General features: G+C 34.1%; 1 long non-coding RNA gene across 1 annotated transcript; it reads right to left on the bottom strand.

Moving 5' to 3' along the window:
* Nucleotides 1–3,933: 3,933 nt before the first annotated feature.
* Nucleotides 3,934–24,666, bottom strand: LOC119083229. Its single transcript, XR_005088824.1, has 3 exons — nucleotides 24,633–24,666; nucleotides 5,425–5,427; nucleotides 3,934–3,944 (listed from the first exon to the last, which is right to left on the bottom strand). It is a non-coding gene; the product is annotated as an uncharacterized LOC119083229 (long non-coding RNA).
* Nucleotides 24,667–25,162: the final 496 nt, after the last annotated feature.

Here is a 25,162-nt window from a genome sequence, read left to right as displayed (position 1 = left end):
TTAGTATTCCAAAAAGATACGAGAGCAAAATTATCACCAAAAATAAAGCATTCTTGCTACGAAATGTAGACTATGTAGACAGGTGAAGATTCCACTTTAGGCAAATCGACACACTGCTAAAGTATAGCCTAAATTTGGGAGAAAAACAATATACAATATATATAGGCTGTCTCGATGCGTCTTAAAGCGTATGATATAAGCACTTTATTCCAAAAAGAAATATCAACACATTGTGGCAACACTGAAAATAGTTCATTTAAACGCCTAAATGAAGACTATATTTCAGCGCTGTACTAATTGCCCTTAATTTCACATGAAGAGAAATTCAAAGATAGACAACAAGATTACATAAACGAAAACAAGGTCTAATGATTACCAGCACTGAAAATTCGAAAAGTCATGCAGTCTTGGTTTTCCGTCTACATATGGCTGGTGTAGTGGGCTGCCTTTTCTCCATTTTCTACTAACAAATCCATTGCACTGTATGTAATCGAATTACAGTGGACGTATGTGTTACGTATATCATAATAACATTATCCACAGCACTGTGCTGCAGGGACTATTTTGAGAAATCGAATTTCTCAAAATTTCTCAATTATTTCTCAATTATTTCTCAAAGAATTTCTCAAAAATTTCTCAAATTTCTCAAAATTCTCAAATTTCTCAAAAATATAAAAAATTTCTCAAAAATTTCTCAAAGATTTCTCAAAGAATTTCTCAAGAATTTCTCAAAGAATTTCTCAAAAATAGTCCCTGCTGTGCTGTGTATTATGCCATCCTACTGTGCTCTCAAAGTTTCCCAATTAAGAGTTGGTTGAAAGGGGGATACCCATTTCGTTATTTTCAAATGGTTGACAGTCGAATAGTTTATTACTGTTTATTTGGGATATTTGTTTCTAATACGTATGGAGAGTTTGAAGACCTAGCTGGAAACGGGGACCGTTTGACGTCAAAACAACAAACTCCACAGTAAGACAGTACAGTGCTTTACATACTTCCGTCTTGTAATGTGACACAGCTGGGCGAGCCCGTAATGACGTATTTTCTGGCCGCAAACATGAAAATTATTCCCTTGACTGAAAGTCAGGGTCTTATGAAAGAAAATACCCTTAAATGTCCGTAACGCTAAGTTCACTTTGATATTTTGAAAATGTTCTACATTGGCAAAAAACGTTAAATACAGAAAACGTCCGTACACTTGTGGACTCGATAACTCGAGTAATTCTTTACCGATTTGCAAAATTTTGGTTTTAATCGACGGAGAATGAAAATCATGAGGTTAAGTTCGTAGATGGACAATATTGGGGTAATGAGATGGGAGTAATTCTCAAGAGAATTTTATTCCTTGTTACCGCGATAACTTCACTAATTCTTATCAGATTTTCAAATTGTTTGTGTTATTCGACGAAGATTGAAATTCTTGAGGTTGAGTTTGCAGATGGATAATGTTAGAACAACGAGATGGGAGGAATTCTACACAGACGCTTTTTCTTGTGGACTCGATAACTCGAGTAATTCTTTACTGATTTTCAAAATTTTGGTTTTAATCGACGGAGAATGAAAATTATGAGGTTAAGTTCGTAGATGGGCAATATTGAAGTAATGAGATGGGAGTAATTCTCAAGAGAATTTTTTACTTGTTACCGCGATAACTTCCATAATTCTTATCCGATTTTCAAAGATTTTGTCTTAATCGACGTAGATTGAAACTCTTGAGGCTGAGTTTGCAGATGGATAATGTTCGAACAACGAGATGGGAGAAATTCTACACAGACGCTTTCTCTTGTTACCGCGCGATTACTTGAGTAATTTTTACCCGATTTTCAATTTTTTTGTTTTAATTGACAGAGAATGATATTGGAGTAGTGAGTTTGGAGTAATTGTAAACATAACTTGTTATACCACGACATTTTTGCAACGGATTTCCAGAAAAATTTCTTATTTGACGAGTTGTGAAATTCTGGATTTCTGGTCTAACAATTAAGAAGTACTTCCCAAAAGAGTTTTTGCTTGCTTGCTTGAGAAACCGATAGCTCGAGTAATTCTCAGAGGCTTCAAAAATCAATTTCGACCAGTAGCGTAATTCATGTGGTTAAACTCGAACATTGGAATTTAATTGGACTAGTAATCTGGGATATACGACAATTTTTGCGTGAAATCCGTATTCTTAAAAAGAATTTTTTTAGAGGTAGGCAAGAAATACGCCACCTTTTCAGCGCCTTTAGTAGACTATATAGGAGACTCATATCAGGAGGTAAACGTACTTCGCTAGACCTTCCACTCATTGCGCTTTTTAGGAGACAATATTCAATCGTTGTAAGTATTGTTTGTTTGTATTCTTCTCAGTTGTATAACATACTCAAAAATGCCTCTCCTGATCACATCGTGTTATAATTTCCTATTTTCCATGCTTAGGCTTATGAATATTTGAACGAGTGTGAACTTTGCGGCCAGAGCGAAGCGAGGGCCGTAATTCACACGAGTTTAATTTATTCAAGAGGTAGGCAAGAAATATGCCATTTTAAAAGCGTTGTGATGATGTAGCAAAGAGACTAAGAGGCTTTTTCATCTGACTATAATTTTGTGTTTTTCAAAACAACAGATTTTTTAAAAATGGTAAGACAACTGGGACTGGAATTATTGAAAGTATTGATAGTCAGTCAAGGGAAATGACCCACCCAAGTGGTGGGGCCTAGTTACTTATATCGTATTTTTTGCAGATAAGCAACACAAGCAACAAATTATGACATTCTCCGAAAGTATAATGTGTTTTCACTCAACAACAACAAAAAAACCGAGGAGAAAGAAAACTTCATCAGGAAAAACAAAAAGCGAGGAAAAAGTTCCATCAATGACCACTTTCGTATTCGAGACCTCCATTAGAATGGGATTTTCGTTTGCAAGTGAATATTCTTGTTACGTTTTGTTAATCATCATTGCGGATGTGATGTTGACAAGGCCAAAAAATAGTGAAGGAACTACCCTCGCCTCGGCGAAAAATGAACTCTTTTTTTACCAACAACAATTAATAACAATGAATTGTGGTTGCGAGAAAATATTCATTTCATTGTGATGAATGTACAATGAGGGTTTTGTTGTTTCGTGATTATAGTATACTACAGTCCGTGAATGGCTAAACGAATTAAATTGAAAGAGAAAACATAAATAGTATATTTCAACATACCCCAATACACACAAGATGTGTGTGCACGCGCGGGCGAAGCCCAAGCGAAAACACACATCGAGTGTGTATTGGGGTATTTTGAAAGATATTTTTCTGTAATAGTGAGAGTGTGTTGGTGCTTTCCTTCCCAACCGTTACTTTCCTTCTCGACCGTTTACTTTCCCTACCGACCGATTCATATCATAGCTCACCAATACACTCTCACGTATACAGAAAAATTAAATCATTTTACACATAAACTGCACTAGGCCACCATAGAACTGAAAGTTGTAATTTCAGCAGTAGTTTTTATTTATGCCTTTTATTTACACACACAGTCACGGTGTATGCTCAATTATTTTCAATTTTATTTGTTGTGACTACAGCGTCGTGACCACCATAAATTTTCCTTTTTAATTTGCGTTAAACATTAAAATAAAAACTTTTTTCTCGCTTGAGCATCGGACATGGACAATCTGAACATAATTTGCGACTGCAGGTAGCTGGGAATATAAGTTTTGCAAATTAAAATTGGTAGCGTGGAAAAATGCATAAGTCCCTTTATGCTTTACGGTCTCATTATTAACGTTTTCAAAAAAAATTATAAAATATCTCACACAGGAAAACGATGGTGATAGTAGTTAGTATGTTCCTATATTGTAGAAATATTTAAAAAAAAAAAAGAAGAAATAGAACATCGAAAACGGACACATTTTCCATTTTTGCATCTTCCTAGAGAGATTCTGGTCCATCGAAGCAAAAACCACTTTCAAAAAGTTTTCTCGATGCTTGTGCGGCTGGTGGTAGGTGATCGATAGCGAAAACATATCTTCTTATACATATAAAACCCAACGTCGGTGCACTACGACGCCGCTCGGTGGATCACGGAGCATCTCGGTGCACCTGGGTGCACCTCGGAGCACCCAGCCTCCAACTGATCAAATGGAAAGTCCTCCGAGGCCGTTTTTCAAAATCGACGTCAGGCGGACCAGCCGGTGAGCCATCCGAGGCCGTTTTTCAAAATCGACCTCCGACGGATTCGTTGGTGAGCCGTACGAGACCGTTTTTCAAAATCGACATCCCACGGATCAGCTGGTCAGCCCTACGAGGCCATGTTTCAAAATCGACCTCCGACGGATCAGCTGGTCAACCCTATGAGGCATTTTTGTAAATCGACATCCAGCGGATCAGCCGTTCAGCCCTTGTAGACTTTTCTTCAAAATAAGCTTCCGAGAAGTCACCTTCAGCCCTCCAAAGCCGTTTTTTTAAATCAACATGTGATGGATCAGCGTGCTAGGTCGTCGAAGGCGACTTTGAAAAACGGTCTTCAATGCTATATTTCGAAAATCTGAGGCCGAGTTTGAAAAACCGTATGAGATTTAGATGCAGTTTTCGAAATATGGCATTAGACAGTTTGCGCAAATGACGTATAACTTATACGTCGACTTATAAATCCCAACTTATAAGTTTAAGTATTGATGTTATAAGTTATTAGTCAGATGGCTATATGTCATAAGTTATAAGTTGCTACTTATAAAGTAAAATTTATAAGTTCATAAGTCTATATGTCAGATGCTTATAAGTGAAATAGTCTCGCTCTAGAACAATGTTTACGCATGAGTAAAAGACGAAATTGTAGGAACTAACCAGCACCCATCTCAATGATTCTAAAAAATCTAGAATACTACCCAAAAGAACATGAAAGCCCCCTTACAATCATTAAGTTCTAGAGAAATGAAGTGGTTGAACCGGTGGATCTGGAAAAATCTTTTTGTGATTTGACCTCAGAAATAAAGTTCTTGAAACAGTTCTTTAGAATACCATCGAAATATGATGTTTCTTATCCTGTTTACAGCTACAGCTCACTTTTCGATGGTTTGTATATCACTCTCACTCATGTCTAAACATCGTTCTAGTGCGAGACCATTCTACTTATAACCATCTGACGCGACGTATAGACTTATAAACTTATAACTTTTACTTTATAAGTAGCAACTTATAACTTATGACTTATAGCCATCTGACTTATAACTATAACTTATAAGTTGGGATTTATAAGTCGACGTATAACTTATACGTCATTTGCGCAAACTGTCTATTGAATAACGTTTCGTATAACGTGATCTAAGGATGGCGCATATATCGAATAGGTATGCCTTTAAACTGATCGATATTTAATAACATTTTCACAAAAAGAAATTAAGAATTGATCACAAAAAATAAAGAATTGATCTCCTGAACGCATAAAAAGTAATCGCTACAGTCTGGGAATTATAAGAAGTTACATTTACAATCCAAATGACACTCAGCGATCACTTATGTTCAACTCTTTAATTTTTGCTAATAATTCTTATTTTCTTATTTTAGAATTATCGGTTTTAATTTTTCGCTATTGAATACAATTACTCAAATATCGATTTTGTTTTATTTGCGAACACCAAATTCTTGAGATTCACTTGTCATAGTTTCTTTCCAGTGAACTTTAGACTAAGAATTTTTAGTATTTTATTTTCGATATCTTTTTATAAAAACCCTATTTCTAAAATGTGAATAGCGCTTAGAAGAGCCTGCAGTTTATCAAAATTTCGGATAGGTGTTGTAATTTCAGCTAAGTGATGCCTTTTACTTTTGATGATATCTTTCCACCAGAATCCTTTCTCAAAAATGTACGAAGCTGCAGACCGGTAACAGTGCTGATCTATCTATCTTGTATCTTTACGTATAAAATCCAAGCGCCAAACAGTGACGTAGCTGACCTTTCGGATGAGAGGTTAGCCATGAGAATGAAACCTATGTCCAACGGAAAAGAGGCTGACTTCTGCAATGAAGGGTGGCCATGTGATATAAAAAGTCATCTAAGACGAAGGCTAAAACGACGAAATTTTCAACAATCGATCTGGCGGCAGCATAATATGATTCAAATATTTAAAAACTTTTCGTCCATAAAATAATCAAACGGACCAGCTGAGTGAATTTCCGGCTGAGCCTCAAAAATACTAAGACATTTTGTAAAAACCGATATAACTTTCTTTGTAATGCTAAACAAGGCGTGTTCATCAATCCTTTCGATTGATAAAATATCGTTTATTGCCTTAGAATCGATTATCGCCTTAGAATCGATTATCGATATTTTCAAAAAGTCAAGCAATCGAACGTTATCATGAATCGATAAAAATCGACTGACAATCAGTAAAAAATGACAGTTAATAAGTAAATGTGGACTATCTGTCAATATATATCGACTATCGATAAAACATTATATTGTACCGATTATTTGGAAAATTTATAGTCGACTGATGCCTACGTCAAACACTCCTGGGGCCAGTACGACCCGGCCGAAGGCCGGGACACAGTGCTAGTTTGTAAGATAAATATCTCGAGGTGCACACTCGTGAAGAGAGTCATTAGGTTACTGATACATTTACTTTCGGGGCCTAGGTTTGCTCCAAGGTCATTTCGAAAAGTCAAACTTCATCCTCAACTTTCAGATTGATGAAAATTTTAAAGAAAAATTTACAAAGAAATTTTTTGACTCTGTCTGTAATCTCTGTGGATGAAACCGTTGTCGTTCGTGTTGTCAAAGTTCGGGTTTACAGATAATTGGAACAAAACTATATAAGGTCTCATTGTGTTTAAATTTCATCCACACGGAGATATGAGCGGTTGAAAATATGGGTAAGATCTTAACTATTTCTGTAAGTTTTGAGCGGTTCCTCTCAGGGCCTAATATTTGTCAAAAGATTCACAAATGTTTAACAAATGTTTCACAAAAAATTGTTAAACATTTGTCAAAATTTGTGAGACTTTGTGAAACTTTTGACAAATATTAGGTCCTGGTTCCTCTGCAATAAAAATATGTGTGGTGGACTTCAGGAACGAAGTGTGGGAGAGTGACAAGCGAAAGTGCCTAAAATCAACCGTCCACAACAGATACGAGTATACAACTTTTCATGTCGAGGTGTTTCTCCACCGGTAAGATGTTTTTCAATCTATACCTCTGAAAGCTGGTTCTGAGAACAAAATGCGCTTAATATTTGTGTTAAATTGGATCAATTTCATATTGCCAGATTTAAATTTCGTAAATTCAAGATCAAATTTAGTTGGCGTAGGCCTAAAACACACAAGCAGACGTTTTTTACATCGAAAGTTGTTAAAGCAAAGCTACGGCACCCTCCAAAGTTCAACTGATGGCATCGTTAAGACACATTAAACATGTGAAACTACATGACCTCAGCTATCCAATGATACCATGGTTGGTCATGTTCCTCGTGGGAGATAATATTAAAGAAAATTGCAATTTTCAGATTTCGGTCACCTCCCACTGACGACACAGTGGCCGGAAATAGTTATTTGTTAACCAAGGGTAGAAAATAGGAAATTACACCAAGAGCGAAAGTTTGCGGCCAGAGCGTAGTGAGGTGAACTCAACGTTTTTCATGCTTGCATTTTTGGAAAATCCTCATTTTTGTCCACTTTCAATATTTTCTCACCTAAAATGGCACCTTTCAGAATGACAAGAAAACGTCATTTTAACAACGCTTCTGAGTGGACAAAATAAGGATTTTCGCATCGCTAGTATTACAAAAATTTCAAAAAATGGTTTTGGATACTGGGGTATAGGCACATAAAAATGTTTCCTTTAAAAGATCGGTCCAATTTCGGAAGACTCTTTTTCAAAAGAATCCCTCTGAAGGTAAAAGATGTCTAATAACTACTAGTGTCATGTTGCATGGCTTTACCTTACCTTTACCTTAAAACCGAAATGTTTTTAGATTTTTTCCATCAGCTCGCGGCATTTTATTTTTGTTCGCAAATAAGTTTATCTTTCACAAACAATTAACGAAATAAATAAAACGAAACCACTCGTTAACCCCGGCCATTAATCCATTAACAATATGTGAATACTTTAAAATTAGAAACCGCAATTCAAATCCCAGGCTAGCAATTTTTGAATATTGCATAGGCTAAAAACCTAATATTATATTGGATTATCAATCGATTATCAGTTCACCACTTCACCACACAATATTTGGTGCAAAAAGCATTTGATTATGAAACAACGCTTGTTGAAATTGTTTCCATTTTAGATATATCGATCGATGCCAGCACAAAATGTTTATTTTAATTGTCCGACCATTTCAGCGATTTATTCTAATTTATCGTCAGCTTTAGAATTTTATCTGACTAATCGTTATCATCATGGTTTCATGAGTAAATTTATCTACATCGAATACATATGTGATGTGGTCATCGACTTGAAAGTGGAACAATTTGAAATTAGTAATTCAAATGATGTTATGATGACAGTAATTCGGTCTATTCATTTCAGCATATGCACTACCATTACCATGTAGTGCTCATAATATAATATATCCGAAGAAAGCTCGGCGTTATGTATATGTTTTCCGGGCTAAACTAACAACATTTCGTTTTCCTAACTGAAAATTGTAAATTTTCTTTCTGCAGCACCAAAAAAATGCGGAAACAGAAAATTAGTTTAAAAAATTTCCATCTCGGATGCTTGTACACATATTAGTTGAAATATTAATTCCTTACCACCACCCACCATCGCCGCCTGAAGAAATGTTATTTTTGTTAGTGGAGGAAAACTTTATTTTTTAAAATGGCGGTGCGAGGAAATAGTTTTTTCCTTTAATTAAATTATGGTAATTTGCATAGCAGCGTAATTGCTGTTATATTCGAGGGAATTTATGGTGATGGCATAAATATATTTTGTTCAAGAACAATGGAAGAAATCATCGCATAAATGCACAGTTGTGGTGTTGTACGAACGAACAGTTTAAAAATATTAAAATGGGAAATCTTTCTCCGGAGAGAAAATTTATTTTCTTTTTCTTCATGAATGACTTATATTCGTCGTCTTCATTCTAGCAGGTAATTGAAAAACTTTTATTTTTCGTACAATAAAATTGTTGGATGAATTACTTGACTGGCGTAAAAGATCTATTGCAGCGATTAAACAAAATAATCTAATAATTCATTGAGATCAATAAAAGGCACAGCTAAAGTCAGATTTGCCTTGAATTTCCCATTTATATTTCTTCTGAGAAAATGGTCGCAGTCGTAAATCAATGTGAATTAGGTAAACGAGAGATCTTTATTGTTTGAGTTAATCCAATGTGATTCCGGAAAATATTTTTGCTTTCTTTACCAAACTTTGGCCATTAATATCCATTGGTTGATTCGGCATTTTGAGTTAGAAATTGCGTTCCACTGTCGGTTCTGGCAAGTACGACCATTTTCTACGTTTATTTTGCGTTGAGAAAGAAAACCTTCGGTTAAGAAAGAGAATTCAATTGCGAATTTCAATGCACTGGTCTAAATAGCCTCAATACGAACAACACACACTCTACGGATAATAGCGGCAGAGTCAAAATGACCCAAAATTATATCGGCTAAATTTGAAGTTTTTGGACAAAATGATGTATTGACGACTTGTTCATTATCAAAAATAAGGGGCACCTTCTATACATCACTTTTCGATTGGACCACGGGAACCACCCGGAACCAATTGCAAAAATCAAGCAAAATCTCGACTCTGCCGTAGAGTGTGTGTTGTTTGTATTGTGGCTATTTACACTGGTCTACTTTCGCTCCGTACAAAAAAAAATAGATTGAATCGTCAGAGTCAGAGTACATGAAAAACTCCGAATCTTGTTGAATCATTTATCCATTTCTTTTAACATAAAAATCCAATTCATTTTAAATGGCAAATAAAATGTACTCAAAGTTATACAATTTTCCATGTACAAGCTACAAAATAGATTGAAAATGGTGCCCGTTCTCGGTTGTTTCGATTACTTTTACTCTCTGAAAACCCATAAATGCATTTGCATAAGTGAAGCGATATGCATTTCCTATGGAACCACTCAAATAAATTGAAATATGGATGCAAGCAAAAATTGTACCTTTTCCATATTTCCATGTACTACATCTCCAAAGACAACAAAACGAAAACTTTCCCAAAATGTTAAACAACCAAGAAAATTGGATTCATCCCATGAGTTGCATATTTTCATGAATAATTTTCCTTGTCTGAGAAAAATATTTGTCTTTCAGTTCGAGTAAAACGACCACTTGTATATACGATATTTGTACGAGTGATAATATTTTTGAAAGGATATGCGCTCACCGGCTATATTGTTTCTACGTAGAAACAAAAATATTCGCCCATGAGAGTTACTTCATTGTTGGATTTAAATTTTAAGTGAATGATATAGATCTCACTCTCATCCGACACTCGAGTGGAACTTTAACTGGGAAACTTGGTTGTGATTATTGTGAACTTTTAAACGACTGCCGAACGGATAATAATTTATGAAATTCGCTTTCAACATTGCTGAAGAACAGAGTGGGTTTCTTACTCTGACACTTATATTCAAAACGACCGAAAACGGCACAGCAAATAGTGAGCCAAAACGATAACAGTTTTTCCCAATTTATAGTCTAAGGCTTGATTTCCACTTACCAAAAAAGCACCCCGTGTGATAGACAAAATTGATTTTTTTTTCAATAGATTAAGATTGGCTCATCTAGTATGTATATATTACGTAGATGGAAGCACGGGGTTTCAGTGGGTTTCGAACATTTATATTTTTTATGTTGCAGATATTGCAGTGTCAAATTCTGTACACGATGTGACATATTTGCAAGGTATTGGCCTTTTTCACAAAGTATAATCAGCGTAACCTTCGTAAAAACAATCTTGAATCTGTAAAAAACAAATGTTCGAAACCCACTGCTGAACCGTGGCGATCCGCTTGTCAAACGGACAGTACATAAACAAATTCCATAACCTATTTTTGCATTGTTTACTTGACAGCTTGTTCTCTCACAGTGTTATTTGTTCCGTGGAAACCATACTTAGGCTTTGTCAATTTTTGTTCGAAATATGACTTTTATTCGGACCAAAAAGGTTTAATTTTTGACCATGGTGGTTAAAACGTTTACTTGGGTTAAAAATGTACATTTTTGGTCCTAGTGACATAATATACTATTCATTTCCCCTTGTAGTTACAGATGTACGTCACTATGTGTGCCACTCCATCTAACAGCTTCATTTCGCCGTTTTATAATAAATCAATCGATTAAACTTAATGTTAACGCAACCGGCAAACATTTCTAGCCTGATAACATCTCGGTATTAACGTCTTAAAAAAACCAATCTCTTGCCACCAGTTTACTGTCTGCAGAGATGGAAAATAAATTTTTACGACAAATCGGAGAATGAATTATTGTCTCATTTGGTGGCGATTATATTTCGATAAAAAACTGTGTATCAGAAATACATAACTCTTTTGTCGTGGTACGACCCATAATAATTTTTTTATTGGAAAACAGAATTTTATTCCGAGCATCGAACAAATACAAAAAACAATTTTCACAAACGGTTTATCAATTTCTTTGATCCACATCGTTTACCATCATTGAGCTGCGTTTGGCCGGAGTTATGTGTCGTCAGTATAAATGACAACGTTTTTTTTGTATTTTGAAAATATGGAAGCGGATAGTAGCAGTGTTAGTGTGGCCTTTATTGATATTTTTTTCGGGTTTGATAAATGGACGTGATAGGAATGGATATGAATTTGTGATGCGAATAAGATAAACGAATTTCTCTGATGGAAAGCTTCAATATCAAATGATCCATGCTACGTGCAAACGAACTGGTGATAGTCAATATCATGACAATTGTTAAATAGTGTGATTAATACGAAAAACATTTTCAATTTATCTAGCTCGTTATAATCGAATAATCCACAATTCCTTTCAGTGTAATCTGCTCAGCGGATTCTACCCTGGTTTGCTGCCAAAGGCTTTACATAATAAAACTAAAAGTTTCAGTTGCAATGATTTTTACTGGCGATGGATTGTTTTAATTCGAAGTATTTTAATTGAAAACGAGAATGCACATCACATGGAACGTATGCACAATATGCACATGCATTAAAAGCAGAATAACTAATTTAATCCTTAAGCTGAGCTAAATTTTGTATTTTCACGTGCAGAAATTTAACGTAACTACGTAACGCATCACGTGTTTGCTAACAAATTTTCGACTTCGTAGTTACACCCATTTGGTATGTAAAAAAGCACTCCAGCTCATGAAATGTTTTGGTTTTAAATTACTGTTAACAACTAGCTATTAGCTCAGTTTTCTATAAGCTATCAGCTTTGCATCAATAAAATCAATTCGCCACATCTCCTAATTTGGTTCCATAGCACGAAAATCTGTATACGTTCACTTCGTTCGGGCTACAACTCGCAAAATTGCCTAAATTCTACCGTACACAACATTTACGTAATTTGCTTTTCGAGGGGAGAAAATAGGAAATTCCAACAATAGCTATGTTTGTGGTCAGAGCGGAGCGAGGTGTGATTTACAGTTTTTCTCGACGAAACAAAAAACATCAAATTTTTCGAACAGAAACGGAATGTCCAATTGTTCAACACAAATGGAAGTACAAACGATTTTTCTTTGGCAAAGCTACACTGTACCAAAGAAAAATTGTTTGTGTTTGTGCACCTCTGTTCAAAAAAAGTATTTCGATTAAATACCACGCTTCCAAATCTTCAAAATAAACATTTTCCACAGATGTGCATAACCTGCTATTAACCTGTTACAGACATGTGACCAGAATTATTATCGGGTCTATTACTTCCATTGATTGTAGACCATTCTCCCGGTTACTTCAGGCTTTTAACGATTGACTTCTCTGCCGCAATTTGCATTCTTTTGTTTAAATTTTCACTAAGTACGTTATGCAAATTACGGTAGTTCTGGACCCGATTTTCTTAAAGAAACGACATTGTCCAGTATTTTAATTTTAATTTGTGTTTATTTTCATTCGCAAGCTTTGTTAGTTTTTGTAATTTCATTTTCGTTGCAACAAACCAAGGCAACGTGAGAAAGGTACAAAGGATAACCGATCCACGTCGTTCGACTGAACACTACCAAAATCCTAATCTAATCTAATCTACAGCAATTTTTATCTGTTGACTTCAAATCTTGTACTTCAATTTTTTTTAACATGCATTTTACTACATAAAGTACCGTATTACTCAGAGCTTGTCATTATTTTTGTCGCCGTTATCGATAACAGATGAATATCAGTGATGTGACATGTTTGAAATGTTAATGAGAGAGTAGAACAGCGAAGAGCATGAGAAACAAATTGGCACTTTTTGCATGTGCAGAACAGTACGATAAAGTTGAAAGTTTTTTCTATGTTTTCTTGTTAACTAAAAGACTACCAAAGATTCTTTGGCAAAGACAAGGAATTAAGATCTGTCTAAAGAAATAACAACCACATCAAACAATTTCGTATACAACTGACTGTAAAGGAAATCAACCCAACACCACATTCAGGTATTATTTCCGTCACATTGAATGGACCTTCTACTCCTTTGTGAAATAAATAATCTCTCATTATATTAGTTCCAAACCCATAAATCAAAAGACTTTGAAATATAATAATTATAATGAAACTTAAGACGATTAATTTAAATATCTAACAACCTCGCATTTGAATATGTGGCAACTATACTGGAAGAAGAGTAAAATATTCTTATAAATATATGGAAAGAGCAACATAAAATGGTTAAGTAATTAAATTTTCCATTAGTATGGAGGAAAATATATCCCGTGCCAAGCAATTTAAGTCTTTCCCGTTATAAGAAATACAAACATTATCAAACATTGTTATCTCCGTATATTCATGGTTGGTATCTATATGAGGTTGAGGGTGAGTGGAGACAAAAGCGAAACACATATGCCATCATAAATTTTACTCTTTACCTTTTACAAATCCTTTTACATTGAGATTTTCGCATAGTCATTTCGGAGCTGGGTAAATTAAAGACTATTTCGAAATAATAAACTTAAAATCCAGTGTGTCTATTAGAACGTTTGTAGCATTATATACCCTGTTCGGCATTGTGCTGGGTTTTCTGGCTGGCAGCGAAGAGTGGATTGTATGTGATATTATCATTCGACATGAGCAAACCGTTCATATTCATATGAGATTCGTGGCGAAATGGTATTCAAGATGATTATGTGTAATTAATTAAAATTTGCGGGATGAATACTCGGAAACACTGAATTGTGAATGCTGTGTCGCTGCTGATAATGAAGACCAAAATATCAATTAAATGATTTAGTTTACATCAATCCAAACGATACTCTTGTATTGTACAGAAGTTACAAATTGTAAGGAGAAGGAGATCCATCTGCTGATTGCAAAATTTAAATCACTTCCTTGGGTGTATCAACGTCATGTCAAGATTGTAGTCAAATTACCATTCATTAATATCTGGCTTCTATGCATTGAATATTTGCTTATCGTTCTAATATCTGCACCAAGTTACAATAAATTTGAAATTCATTGGTTTAAATTAACTTGTAATTATCATCTCAGTCAAATTAACATATAGATGAGGAGAATGAATTGCAGCATTATATTGTGATGTGTGTGTGCTACATCAATTCAATTCATCGCTTGAAGGAGTTGCGCTTTCATCTCAATAACTCATCTTAATTGCGTCACCCATAAAATACATTGTGAAGCAATCGATGTATGGTTAAAAATAGAATATTGAATTAGAGTGTCGAGTGTTGAAAGTGCATCTGTGCATCTTTCTACATATTGTATGACCGTGTGTGTATGCATGCAATTATAAAATTAATTGGAGAGCATTGGAGGTCTTCGGAAATATAGATGCCTTGTCGGTAAATTTAATTAAACATTGAATTCATTTGCCAACACTTCAGTTGAATACATTTTGCTAAAGGTGCTTCTGTATACATTATAGATGTAAATCCTAATTTTTATGATGTGTAAGTTGCGAGAGCTTTTTCATAGATTATTATAGATTGTGGAATGTGCAATTCTTACGTTTGGCAAATATCAATTGAGTTTTTACCTTTAACCTGTCATTCATCTGTTATCGATAACGACGACAAAAATAATGACAAGCTCTGGGTAATATGGCCCTTTATATAGTAAAATGCATGTTGAAAAAATTTAAGTAGAAGATTTAAAATCAACTGAGTAAAAATGCTTTGATCGATGGAAGTAATAGACCCGATAATACTACAGGTCATATGCCTGCCATTTGTTACGTGTTAAATAAATTGACTGTGGAAAGTCACCTAATTTTAACATCTAAGGAAACTTAAAAATAAACTTTTTGCAGTCTTATTTGGATAGCAAAGAAAATGTTTTGTAGTAACTGCCATACCTAGTATACATGTGTAATACACGTGCAGGTTAAAACGAACCGAATAACATTTCCACAAAATAAATTCTGATCCATTTTCAGATGGCTCTTCAAAAATCGATTGAATGGCAAATCCAATAATCCTTTACCTCGAATTTATATTATTTCCCATGCATATTGTATCTTGTTCAATGGAAATGGAATGTAAAAGTATGAAATTTCCATATTCTTGTTGGTTTGTTTATTCAATGAAATCGATGCTTTTAAAGAATTTTAGAACAGAAATCACTGTTTTTAGCTACTACTTTATAGGCAACAACCAACGGTACGGATGAAAAGAGGAGCTCTTTATGGATTTCTCATAAACAAACCTAAACGAAATATGAATGGTAGCCAATAGTATATTTGTTTGCGTTTTCATTGGGAAGATTAGGAAGGTAGAATTTGAAAAATAAATTATAAGTATCCTCTACATACAAAGTATATGCAGTGCAAAGGTACCTTATATTTTCAAGTTTTACGTCAACTTATAATTCCCTTGACTGTAAGTCAGGGTCCTTTGCCGGAAAATAACCTAAAATGTTTGTCCCAAAGGTTGTATGAAATGTTATGAAAAACGGAATTGATTGTCCCAATTTTTTGCTTGAGTAGTTATCAACCAATTACTAATATTTTGTGGAATTACTATGTGGGATTAAGGATCTGGAAGTTATTCCAGAAAAACAGTATTTTCCACTGTTGCAAGTTCAATCAATCGAAAAAGATTACTTTGATGAAATTTGACTTTGTCGGTTATTTATATTCAGCTATCACGAATGATAGTCAGCAATCACTACGCATGACAGTCAATCACGGTAGCAGATAAGTAGCAGCTTTCGCGCCATATCATAAAAACGTACAAAATTGTATGAAAAACCAATTTCTGAATCGTTATTCAAATGTATGGAAGGACATTAACACATTGAAATTAATTGCGGCTTGCCAACTTTCAGCACCCTGGACTTTACTTAAATAGTCGAGGAATGCCTCCAAATAAATTTCTAAAAATCCAAAATCCAAAACTGAATAGCCTTCGGCTCGGATATGCAACATATGCAAACTCTACACTTGTCAAAATAACCGTTTCCAAAGCTTGTTGCTTAAAACCACAATTGTGAGCCGCCTTTGAATAGCCAGTTGACAGTGATCACAATTTTAGAAAATATTTCGTATTGAGCGAACAATTATTTGATTCCCTTAACCTCATCTTATTAAGGGAATCAAAAAATTCAATACAAAATATTTTGTATAAGACGCACGTATGTACTAATTAAGTGAGATTTACATACGAAACATTATTCGCCAGTCACACAAGACATTTTGCCAGTTTGGAAGAACATTCTCTCTATTCTTTTACATTATGAAGACGAGCTTTTAAGATGAAAAGGAAAAATTACGAGCGAGTACTAAGTACATAATTATCGTAGCATAGTGAAATACAAAATTCGAGTTCAATTTACATCAGGTTTCATTAAAACGTTTCGTGACGTAAGTTTCTTATAGTAGAGAGGTAAAGCGTTGCCTGTAATTATGGTAATTAAAGACATAACAATGTTTCATGTTAATTGACGCAATAACTATAAATTGTCAATTTTACTATTAATTAATATGTAAAGAGACTTTCCTACATTTAACATAATTTAAAGCGAAACGCAGCCACATAATATTCAATTTACGAGTCTGCCAATTATTATCTCATTCAATGAGTTTCCTTTAACTATCACGCTCAGCACACAAAGTGATTCCAAAACTTTGGTAAACATTTAACAGAATTTCTCCATCGTCACTACATAATTTCATGTTGTCGAAGTCAGCTTATCGATAGTTTTGCAGATAAGTTGTTGCTACCATTCGTCTAAATAACTTTTCGAAAAATGAAACACAAACAAGACGACCAATAATAAAATTTAATTTGAGTTTTCAGATTCGTTAAAAAAAGCTTTGAAAAAGCTTGACTCTAAGGAAAAATTTAGCAAATTCATTGTACAAAAATACCTACGCGGAAAGGAGTAACATTTTATTTCAAATATCACTCACTGAATGCTGTCACATTTATTGATTTATCTTAACTGAAATTCTTCCTTTCCGGACTAGAGCTACGACTATTGACAGATGCATATTTCCCATTCGTATGCGTTACTGTAATGGTCAAAGTGATATTTTTTTTAGATTAAAACGAATAATGAATCACAAACGTTTTTTCCCCCAGCTAATCCGGTTTGTGCAGATTTTCAAAATTTTGTTTGAAATTCATGCTCGCATTTATTAATGGAACAAGTTACTGATATCAATGTTTCAGTGGAATTTTTTTTTTTCAGTTATTTGGTTAGTTCCATGTTCCATTCATCACAAACTGTGCGATTGTACAGCGATAAATGCAACGGAATAAATTCGTTTATCTCGAATCTAAAATACTTTGAATTGAATATTCATTTAAAACTTTAAAAGCGCTCTCTAAAAGTCGTTCGGTTTATTTAGCTTTACGTTTGTACTTCGGTAAACTTACTCTTTATGTAATGGAAATAAATGGTCACCTTGAGGTTTTCGTTAAGAGGTGAAAAGTGTAAAGTCAAGTTTTTTTAAGTGAAGTTTTCTTTATTCATTTAGTGGGGTAGATAATACGGAATTTACGATGGAAAGTGTTAGTTCCTGGTTTAAATTGATTTTCGTTTTTATCAACACAAAGTTTAAGCGAAATGCTTTGGTGCTTTATTTGTGCTGTTCATTGGTTGAAAGAATGGAGAAATATTAGTTTTCAAAGTGGGAAGAATTTATAAAAATAAAATCAGTTTCGTATTCCTCCTTCTCATGATGCAGACAACAAAATATTTATTTGCACAACAAAGTATGTTTGTGTTTTGAGAACTTGTTCTTATTTTGCGAATCTTTCCGTCGAAGTTTGATTAGAATTTCAGAGTAAATGACACCAGAGTATTAAATTTCCTCGTGAATTTCATCCAAAAAGTACGATAAACTTTTGTGCAGTTATATGAAATGAAACATCAAAGAACAAACAAAAAATCATAAAGGAACAAAATTACCCAATTTTGAGTGCATTCAGTAAAGAGCTACTGGCACTTCACATCCTTTAATAAATTTGATGCTCCGGTGCAAACAAGTGAACATACAAGAAAAACTTTTTCAAATAAAGTAGAACACTCGAACCGAGAAATTTGTAATTTTCGTATTCCATGGAAAAAGAAATTAGGAGAAGAAGACAAGACAGAAGATAAAGTTGGTCCGATACGAAAGGAAACGTTTATGTGGAAAACTATGCTTTCAATTATCATAAGATGTACGTTGTTTGTCTTGTGACTTTTAAGGCATGTAGAAGAAAAATTTATTGCCGAATAAAACTTTGAAGTTTTGCTTAGTGTTTTACTTTAAACGATATGCTTTCTTTAGCATAAATACGACAAGCATTTCAGGTCAAGTCTACTCATTTATAACAAAAGTTTCATACATTCATCGCACTCGATAACAGATCAAAGTTTCAGATTTGAGATGGTCTAGGATACTGCATATCGGTCTGTTAAATGAGAATTGATCAATATTCTCCAGGACTAAATTACTGAAGGAGTTTTAACGTTGCGATGAAAAATAGCGCAACGAACCATGTAAACAAAATCACACAACGTACAACAAGCAAACAAAAATAGAGAAAGATAAACCTAAGTAGGGGAATAAGGATGGGAAGAACTCGAGGTCCTGAAAGAGAAATAAAAGTATACACTCGCCAGCATCTGTCTGTTTATCGATTTTATTAACGTGCTAAAAATGAAAATAATGAAACAAAATACTCAATTTCACTCAATATATGTATTTACAACTAAAAGAAAGCGAGGAGGAAAACATCAAATAATTCATTTCCTACAAATGAATAAACGATTTCAACAGGCGAAACCTATACGTTCAATGATAATGATAGCCACTATTGTTCTTTGTTCAAATTTTTTGTTCATCTATTGGTTCAATCAAATCATATTCTGTAGATTCCACAGGGGCTAATATTAGTGAAAATTGGTGACATTTAGAGAAAATTGTTGAAATTTATGTGAAACTTAGTGTAATTGGTTGTGAAATTTGGCAAAATTTGTTTAAAATTTAGTGAATTTCGAGAAAGTAGTGAAATTTAGTCAAAAATTGCGTCAAACTTAGTTAAATTTATGTAAAGTTGGTGTGAAATTTGGTGAAAATAGGTGCAATTTAATTAAAGTTGGTGAAAATTCGTAAAATTTAGTCTCGAATATTGAGGTATCTAGCAGAGAAAACCTTTTACCAATATACTAATCAAATAGCAGTCTGCTCTTGTCATTCTACTCGAAACAACTCGTTGAAAACTTAAATTTAAAAAAAGTTACAGCAACCAATCTACTTCGTATATAAGTCAGGTATCATTTCTGTCTGACTGAAGAAAAATAAATCTTTCTTCTGGTTCTCCAATTTTACAGAAAAATATTATAACGTAATTTCCGGTGGGGAAATAAATAAATGACAAAATACCTTTAACAATCCGAAACATTTTCGTTCTATTCATTTCTGACATTGTTGATGATAAGAATTTTTTCCACGGATTTGATGCACGGTTTTTTTTAATGGATGCGAAATATCCTTTTGTACAACCATTAAACGTTAAGCTCCGATTTGTGAAATTTTATACACGATCACGATGATATATATTTGGGTTAATGGCTAATTTATGCATAGAAAAATTTAGGGTGCGAAATGTTTTGTGTATACAGATTGTACACAGACGTATTTTATTTATGAATACCTATATCTTTAGCCGCCTTTATATGTATAGCAAAGGATCTAAATAATCATAACTTGAACAAGCATCTGTTTTTCTTTAAGAATTTGTATATAATCAGAAACTTTTTGGTTAAACTCAACTGGAACTACTGCAATCGGGTGTGACACTATTCACGCTATTCACATATATTTAATGTAGAAAATTACCTCAGTCACTAGTTGTTAGTGATTAATCTAATATTCTAGCGCGCTACTATAGATTCAGGGGAAGTCAAGGCCCTTTCAACTAAATTAGTAAATTTAATTAATTTTATCACCAGCTTGTAAATACGTCTTTAAATCCAATTACGTTTTGAAGCATCAGTTTCACAATTTTATTAGTTTTGAAGATGAATAAAGTTCCTAAAACAAATCCAATTTTCGAATGTTGTTAAGATCGTAGTCTTTGTAGCAATACATCGCTTGTCTTCTTCCATAAATCTCCAATATTTAATGCCGCACACATTACAAGTTTATCATATTTTTGCTTTTAAACCAGATTTTTTTCCCTTATTCAAGTGACTCTCCAAAGTTATTATCCACAATATACATCCTTCCACGGGCAATTTTCTTTTTTCCTTTTCTCTAATCTCATCATTCATAATAATGGAAACGAATATCGTCGTATTGTTTCGAGCCAAAAATAAAACAAAGAAGAAACAGATTTCAATATATCATTCCACAATGATATATACCTATATAATGCACGGTATATACACACACACCAACCCGATTTATGATTTCTACATGTTAGGAAATATTCGATATTATTTTACGAATTCAGTATTGTTCCCGGGAGTGGAAGATAGCAGAGGTATACGAACATATATTTATGCGAACAGATCATTCATTTCGATTGAAATTTGAATATATGGCAAATATGTGTGTAATAATTTGCAATTCTTTTTTTCTTTTTCTTTTTCAAAAGTTGAGAGTTGTGTACATCCAATTGTACGTTCAATGTTGCTTGTTTCTTGTTATTTCTTGTACGCACGCATGTACGTAACGTAGAAGGAAGAACACACTCAAATGTATCACACATCATTGCTCTCTGGAGAAATGATTCCATTTATTATCATTGCATTATGAACGTAGAGGTTGCACATTTCGTGACGCAGTTCCTCGCGCATAAAAAAAACCAACAACGCGAAGATCAAGAAATTTTATATAGGGGCGAAGATTAAAATTTTTCCCAGTGTTCAATATCCTCAAGACATTCCGTACAAATACAAATGAAACTACACTTCAATACAATATGTGACGCATTTTTTTGAACAGTTTATCTTTGTACGGTTTTGCAAAGTAAAAAATCTTAATTTCGTATCCAAGCTGTTTTTCTTGGTTTTCAGATTTCTCTCATTAACCATTTGAAATTACATACGAAATTATAGATCGAGTTTTTCTCTCAAAAGAAAAACGCAAAGAAAGAGTGAAATTAGAGAAATAAGAGAAATGTAGAGTAACGGCATCAAGTGATATCAAGTGTTTTGGATGTTGAGTTGAAACTGCGTCACTATTACCACCTGAAGAGTTTTGTGGGATCAGTTGATTTATGGTCTTCATTCTTCGCACATTTTAATAGAAAGTAACTCTACAAAATGGCCTTTAAGTTAATATCATAAGAGTCCTCTGCCACTATCGCTCCACCATATGTTTTCCTATATACTTCCAACATGACATATCGCTCTTGGCTATCCTCTCCCTCCACCAGAAAAAGGAGTTATTTCAGGCGACAAATCTTTAATTCACGGGTAACGCATTTGCTTTTTTTCACATCGCAAACTCCACGCATGCGAGCGACACACGTTTTTTATTTTAAATCCTTCTTACCTTGTTTGGCTACCCTACAATCCAATAACAATCACGGTACATGATTTCTGATTTAAATTTTGTAAATTAATTTCAGTTTCAAATACACGTCTTCCTGGTTGTTCCCTATAATTCGCCTCATATCACTATACCGTACATGTTTTAGTAAATTTCGTGATAATGCAAATAAAGTACAGGATTACCATCATTTCACGCACTAACTATCACAACAAGCTTCGAAATGCGAACACCCTTTCGCCTGTCATATGTAATAAAGTAAATCCATCAGTTCCATATCAGCTCAGAATAATTCTATAAGACGCACGTATTAATTAAGTGAGCTTTACATGCCATTACATGCGAAACATTATTCGCCAGTCACACAAGACATTTTGCCAGTTTCTATCTCTATTCTTTTGCATTATGAAGACGAGCTTTTAAGATGATAATGAAAAATTACGAGCGAGTACTAAGTACATAATTATCGTAGCATAGTGAAATACAAATTCGAGTTCAATTTTCTTTTCAGGTTTCATTAAAACGTTTCGTGACGTAAGTTTCTTATAGTATAGAGGTAAAAGCGTTGCCTGTAATTAAAGACATAACAATTGACGCAATAACTATAAATTGTCAATTTTACTATTAATTGGTGTGTAATGAGACTGTCCTATATTTAGCATAAGTTAAAGAGAAACGCAGTCATCACAGAACATAATATTCAATTTACGAGTCTGCCAATTATTATCTCATTCAATGAGTTTCCTTTAACTATCACGCTAAGCACACAAAGTGATTCCAAAACTTTGGTAAACATTTAACAGAATTCCTCCATTACATAATTTCATGTTGTCGAAGTCAGCTTATCGATAGTTTTGCAGATAAGTTGTTGCTACCATTCGTCTAAATAAATTTTCAACAAATGAAACACAAACAACACGACGGGGAAAAGAATAAAATTAAATTTGAATTAAGATTCGTTTGTGTTGTTAGTGAATTGATTTCAATGTAACCTATGCCAAATTATGTTAACGTCTGTGCCTTGATAAAGTTTTCAACATGAATATGAATATAAAACAACTATTATAGAAACGCACGGTTCTTACGCTCTGAAAAGTCTGTATGGCATATTAGCACGCCTGAAATTTTTCAAAAATTAAATTGAAAGTTTATCTTTGGAAGTGGAAGAGTAGTTCCGTTCAAAGTTACGACAATTTGAATGACACTTTATTTGATGTTGGCATTTTGCATATCACAGTAATATAATGTCTGTGTTAGAATCTAGATACATAAAACATGAATGAAACTGCTACTTATACTTTCTATGAAATTCACTTACTTTGCAGTAAGTCCCTTCGAAACTTTATGCATTTCGAATAATATTAATCAAATTTAATATTAGAGAAAGTTACTGGGACGTGTCGCATGGAAATTGGATTTTAAAAATTCTGGAAAAAAAACTTCCATTCCCGCATTGATTGCTGAATACAACCTCTCACAAATAAACCGAAAGAAAATGAAGTTGTTCGAATTACGTGGGACAACTACTTGAAATATCTCAATCTGGTTGATCGATTCCTGGATTTTATAAATTCACTCCTCATTTCAAATTTACATAAATCTGCCTGTCAACGAGCTTACGCATGAGGATGTATCGGTTTTACGAGGATGGATTCTTTTGAAAAACAGCCAATCGAAATCGGACTCATTTTCCAGTGGAATTCTTCAACCCTAGAAGCCAAAATCACTTTCAAAAATTCTTCATAGCTTCTAGGGTCGAATACCTTTCTGGGCACATAAAAAATTCCACTGGAAAATGAGTCCGATTTCAATTGGCTGCTTTTCTCGAGAATCCCTCCCCAAATTTTTTAGAGAGGGAAGAGAGGTCTACGCATCGAGCTCAGCGAATACAGGTTTCACGGTGTGTTTGAACGAATTTTAAATAAACTTTTAAGTTTCCAACCCGGTTTTTTTCATAAGCGAGTTGGGGGAGGGAAGGGCTGTTCAAGTAAACAAGTTTTAGAAAAATCCCCAGAGCTGTTTCTGAGAACCAGCAAAAGCGTCAGCCAGGGCTTGCGTTACAGTGAGGACTGAAGATTTACATTGGAATTGGTAGAGCGACAAATTCTAAGGTTTACTGTGTACAAATTATTGCTCTCGATAATTTCTTCATGGAGCAATAACAGCTGAAAGTCAAAATTTCACCATGTTGAAAGACAAATATCTCATTTACGAACCAACCGAGGAAGCCTGTAAATAGTGATCCCAGACTAGTTTTGCAAACCCTTTCGAACAGCAAACAAATTGTTTTTAAATCGAAGTTTTCTGTTACCTTTTCAGAAATTGCACTTTTAGACTACCTTCGGCGAAATTTGGCCACTTCCATACCTTACTGGTATGAGTAATTTACCTCAGCGTGGTAGCTCATGTTATAGCCTGAAGTCTCAGCTTTACAACGATATCAAATATGCAATGCTTGATCATGTAGAAGACATTTTGATGAAAGAGTTTTGCATTGAGGTCGTTATACTTGCAAATCTAGAGCTAGCTAACTAAAATTGTCTATGGTGCTAGTCGCAAGATCACCACCGGGAACTTTGACACTCAGTCACGATCTCGAAAAATATTTTCGCCTTTTTTGATAAATAATCTGGGAAGTCTGGAGACCCAACTCTTTACGTACACTGAACCAACCAACCGATACATGTGACGAAGATCGAAAACGAAGAAATCAAAAATCAATCTAGCGCAGAACTAAATGAAAGTTTGGAAAAAAAAATTCATCTATAAAATGATCTGACGGACTTACTGAGTAAACTTTCGGTTGAGCCTTAAAAAAACTAAAATATTTTACAAAATTTCTGCACCCTATTACGCAACCTGGAAGATGTCTTGTATGTATTAATTGTATTTCACTGATTTAATTTACATTTTTCGATTAAATTAAATTCATTTTCCACACATACACAATACGAAAGTTAATTAATATACTCGGCAATACAAATACATTCTTCCGCTAAACGATTTTCCATTATCATTTAAATTTATCTCCAGCAAAAACCTTCGCTTTCTTTTGTATATTGATTCAATAAGCAGCACAGATATGAAAGATTCATTCGCAGATGA

The sequence above is a fragment of the Bradysia coprophila genome, unplaced genomic scaffold (genome assembly GCF_014529535.1).
Source record: "Bradysia coprophila strain Holo2 unplaced genomic scaffold, BU_Bcop_v1 contig_583, whole genome shotgun sequence".
Taxonomy (NCBI): domain Eukaryota; kingdom Metazoa; phylum Arthropoda; class Insecta; order Diptera; family Sciaridae; genus Bradysia; species Bradysia coprophila.
This window is presented reverse-complemented; position numbering and strand designations above follow the sequence as displayed.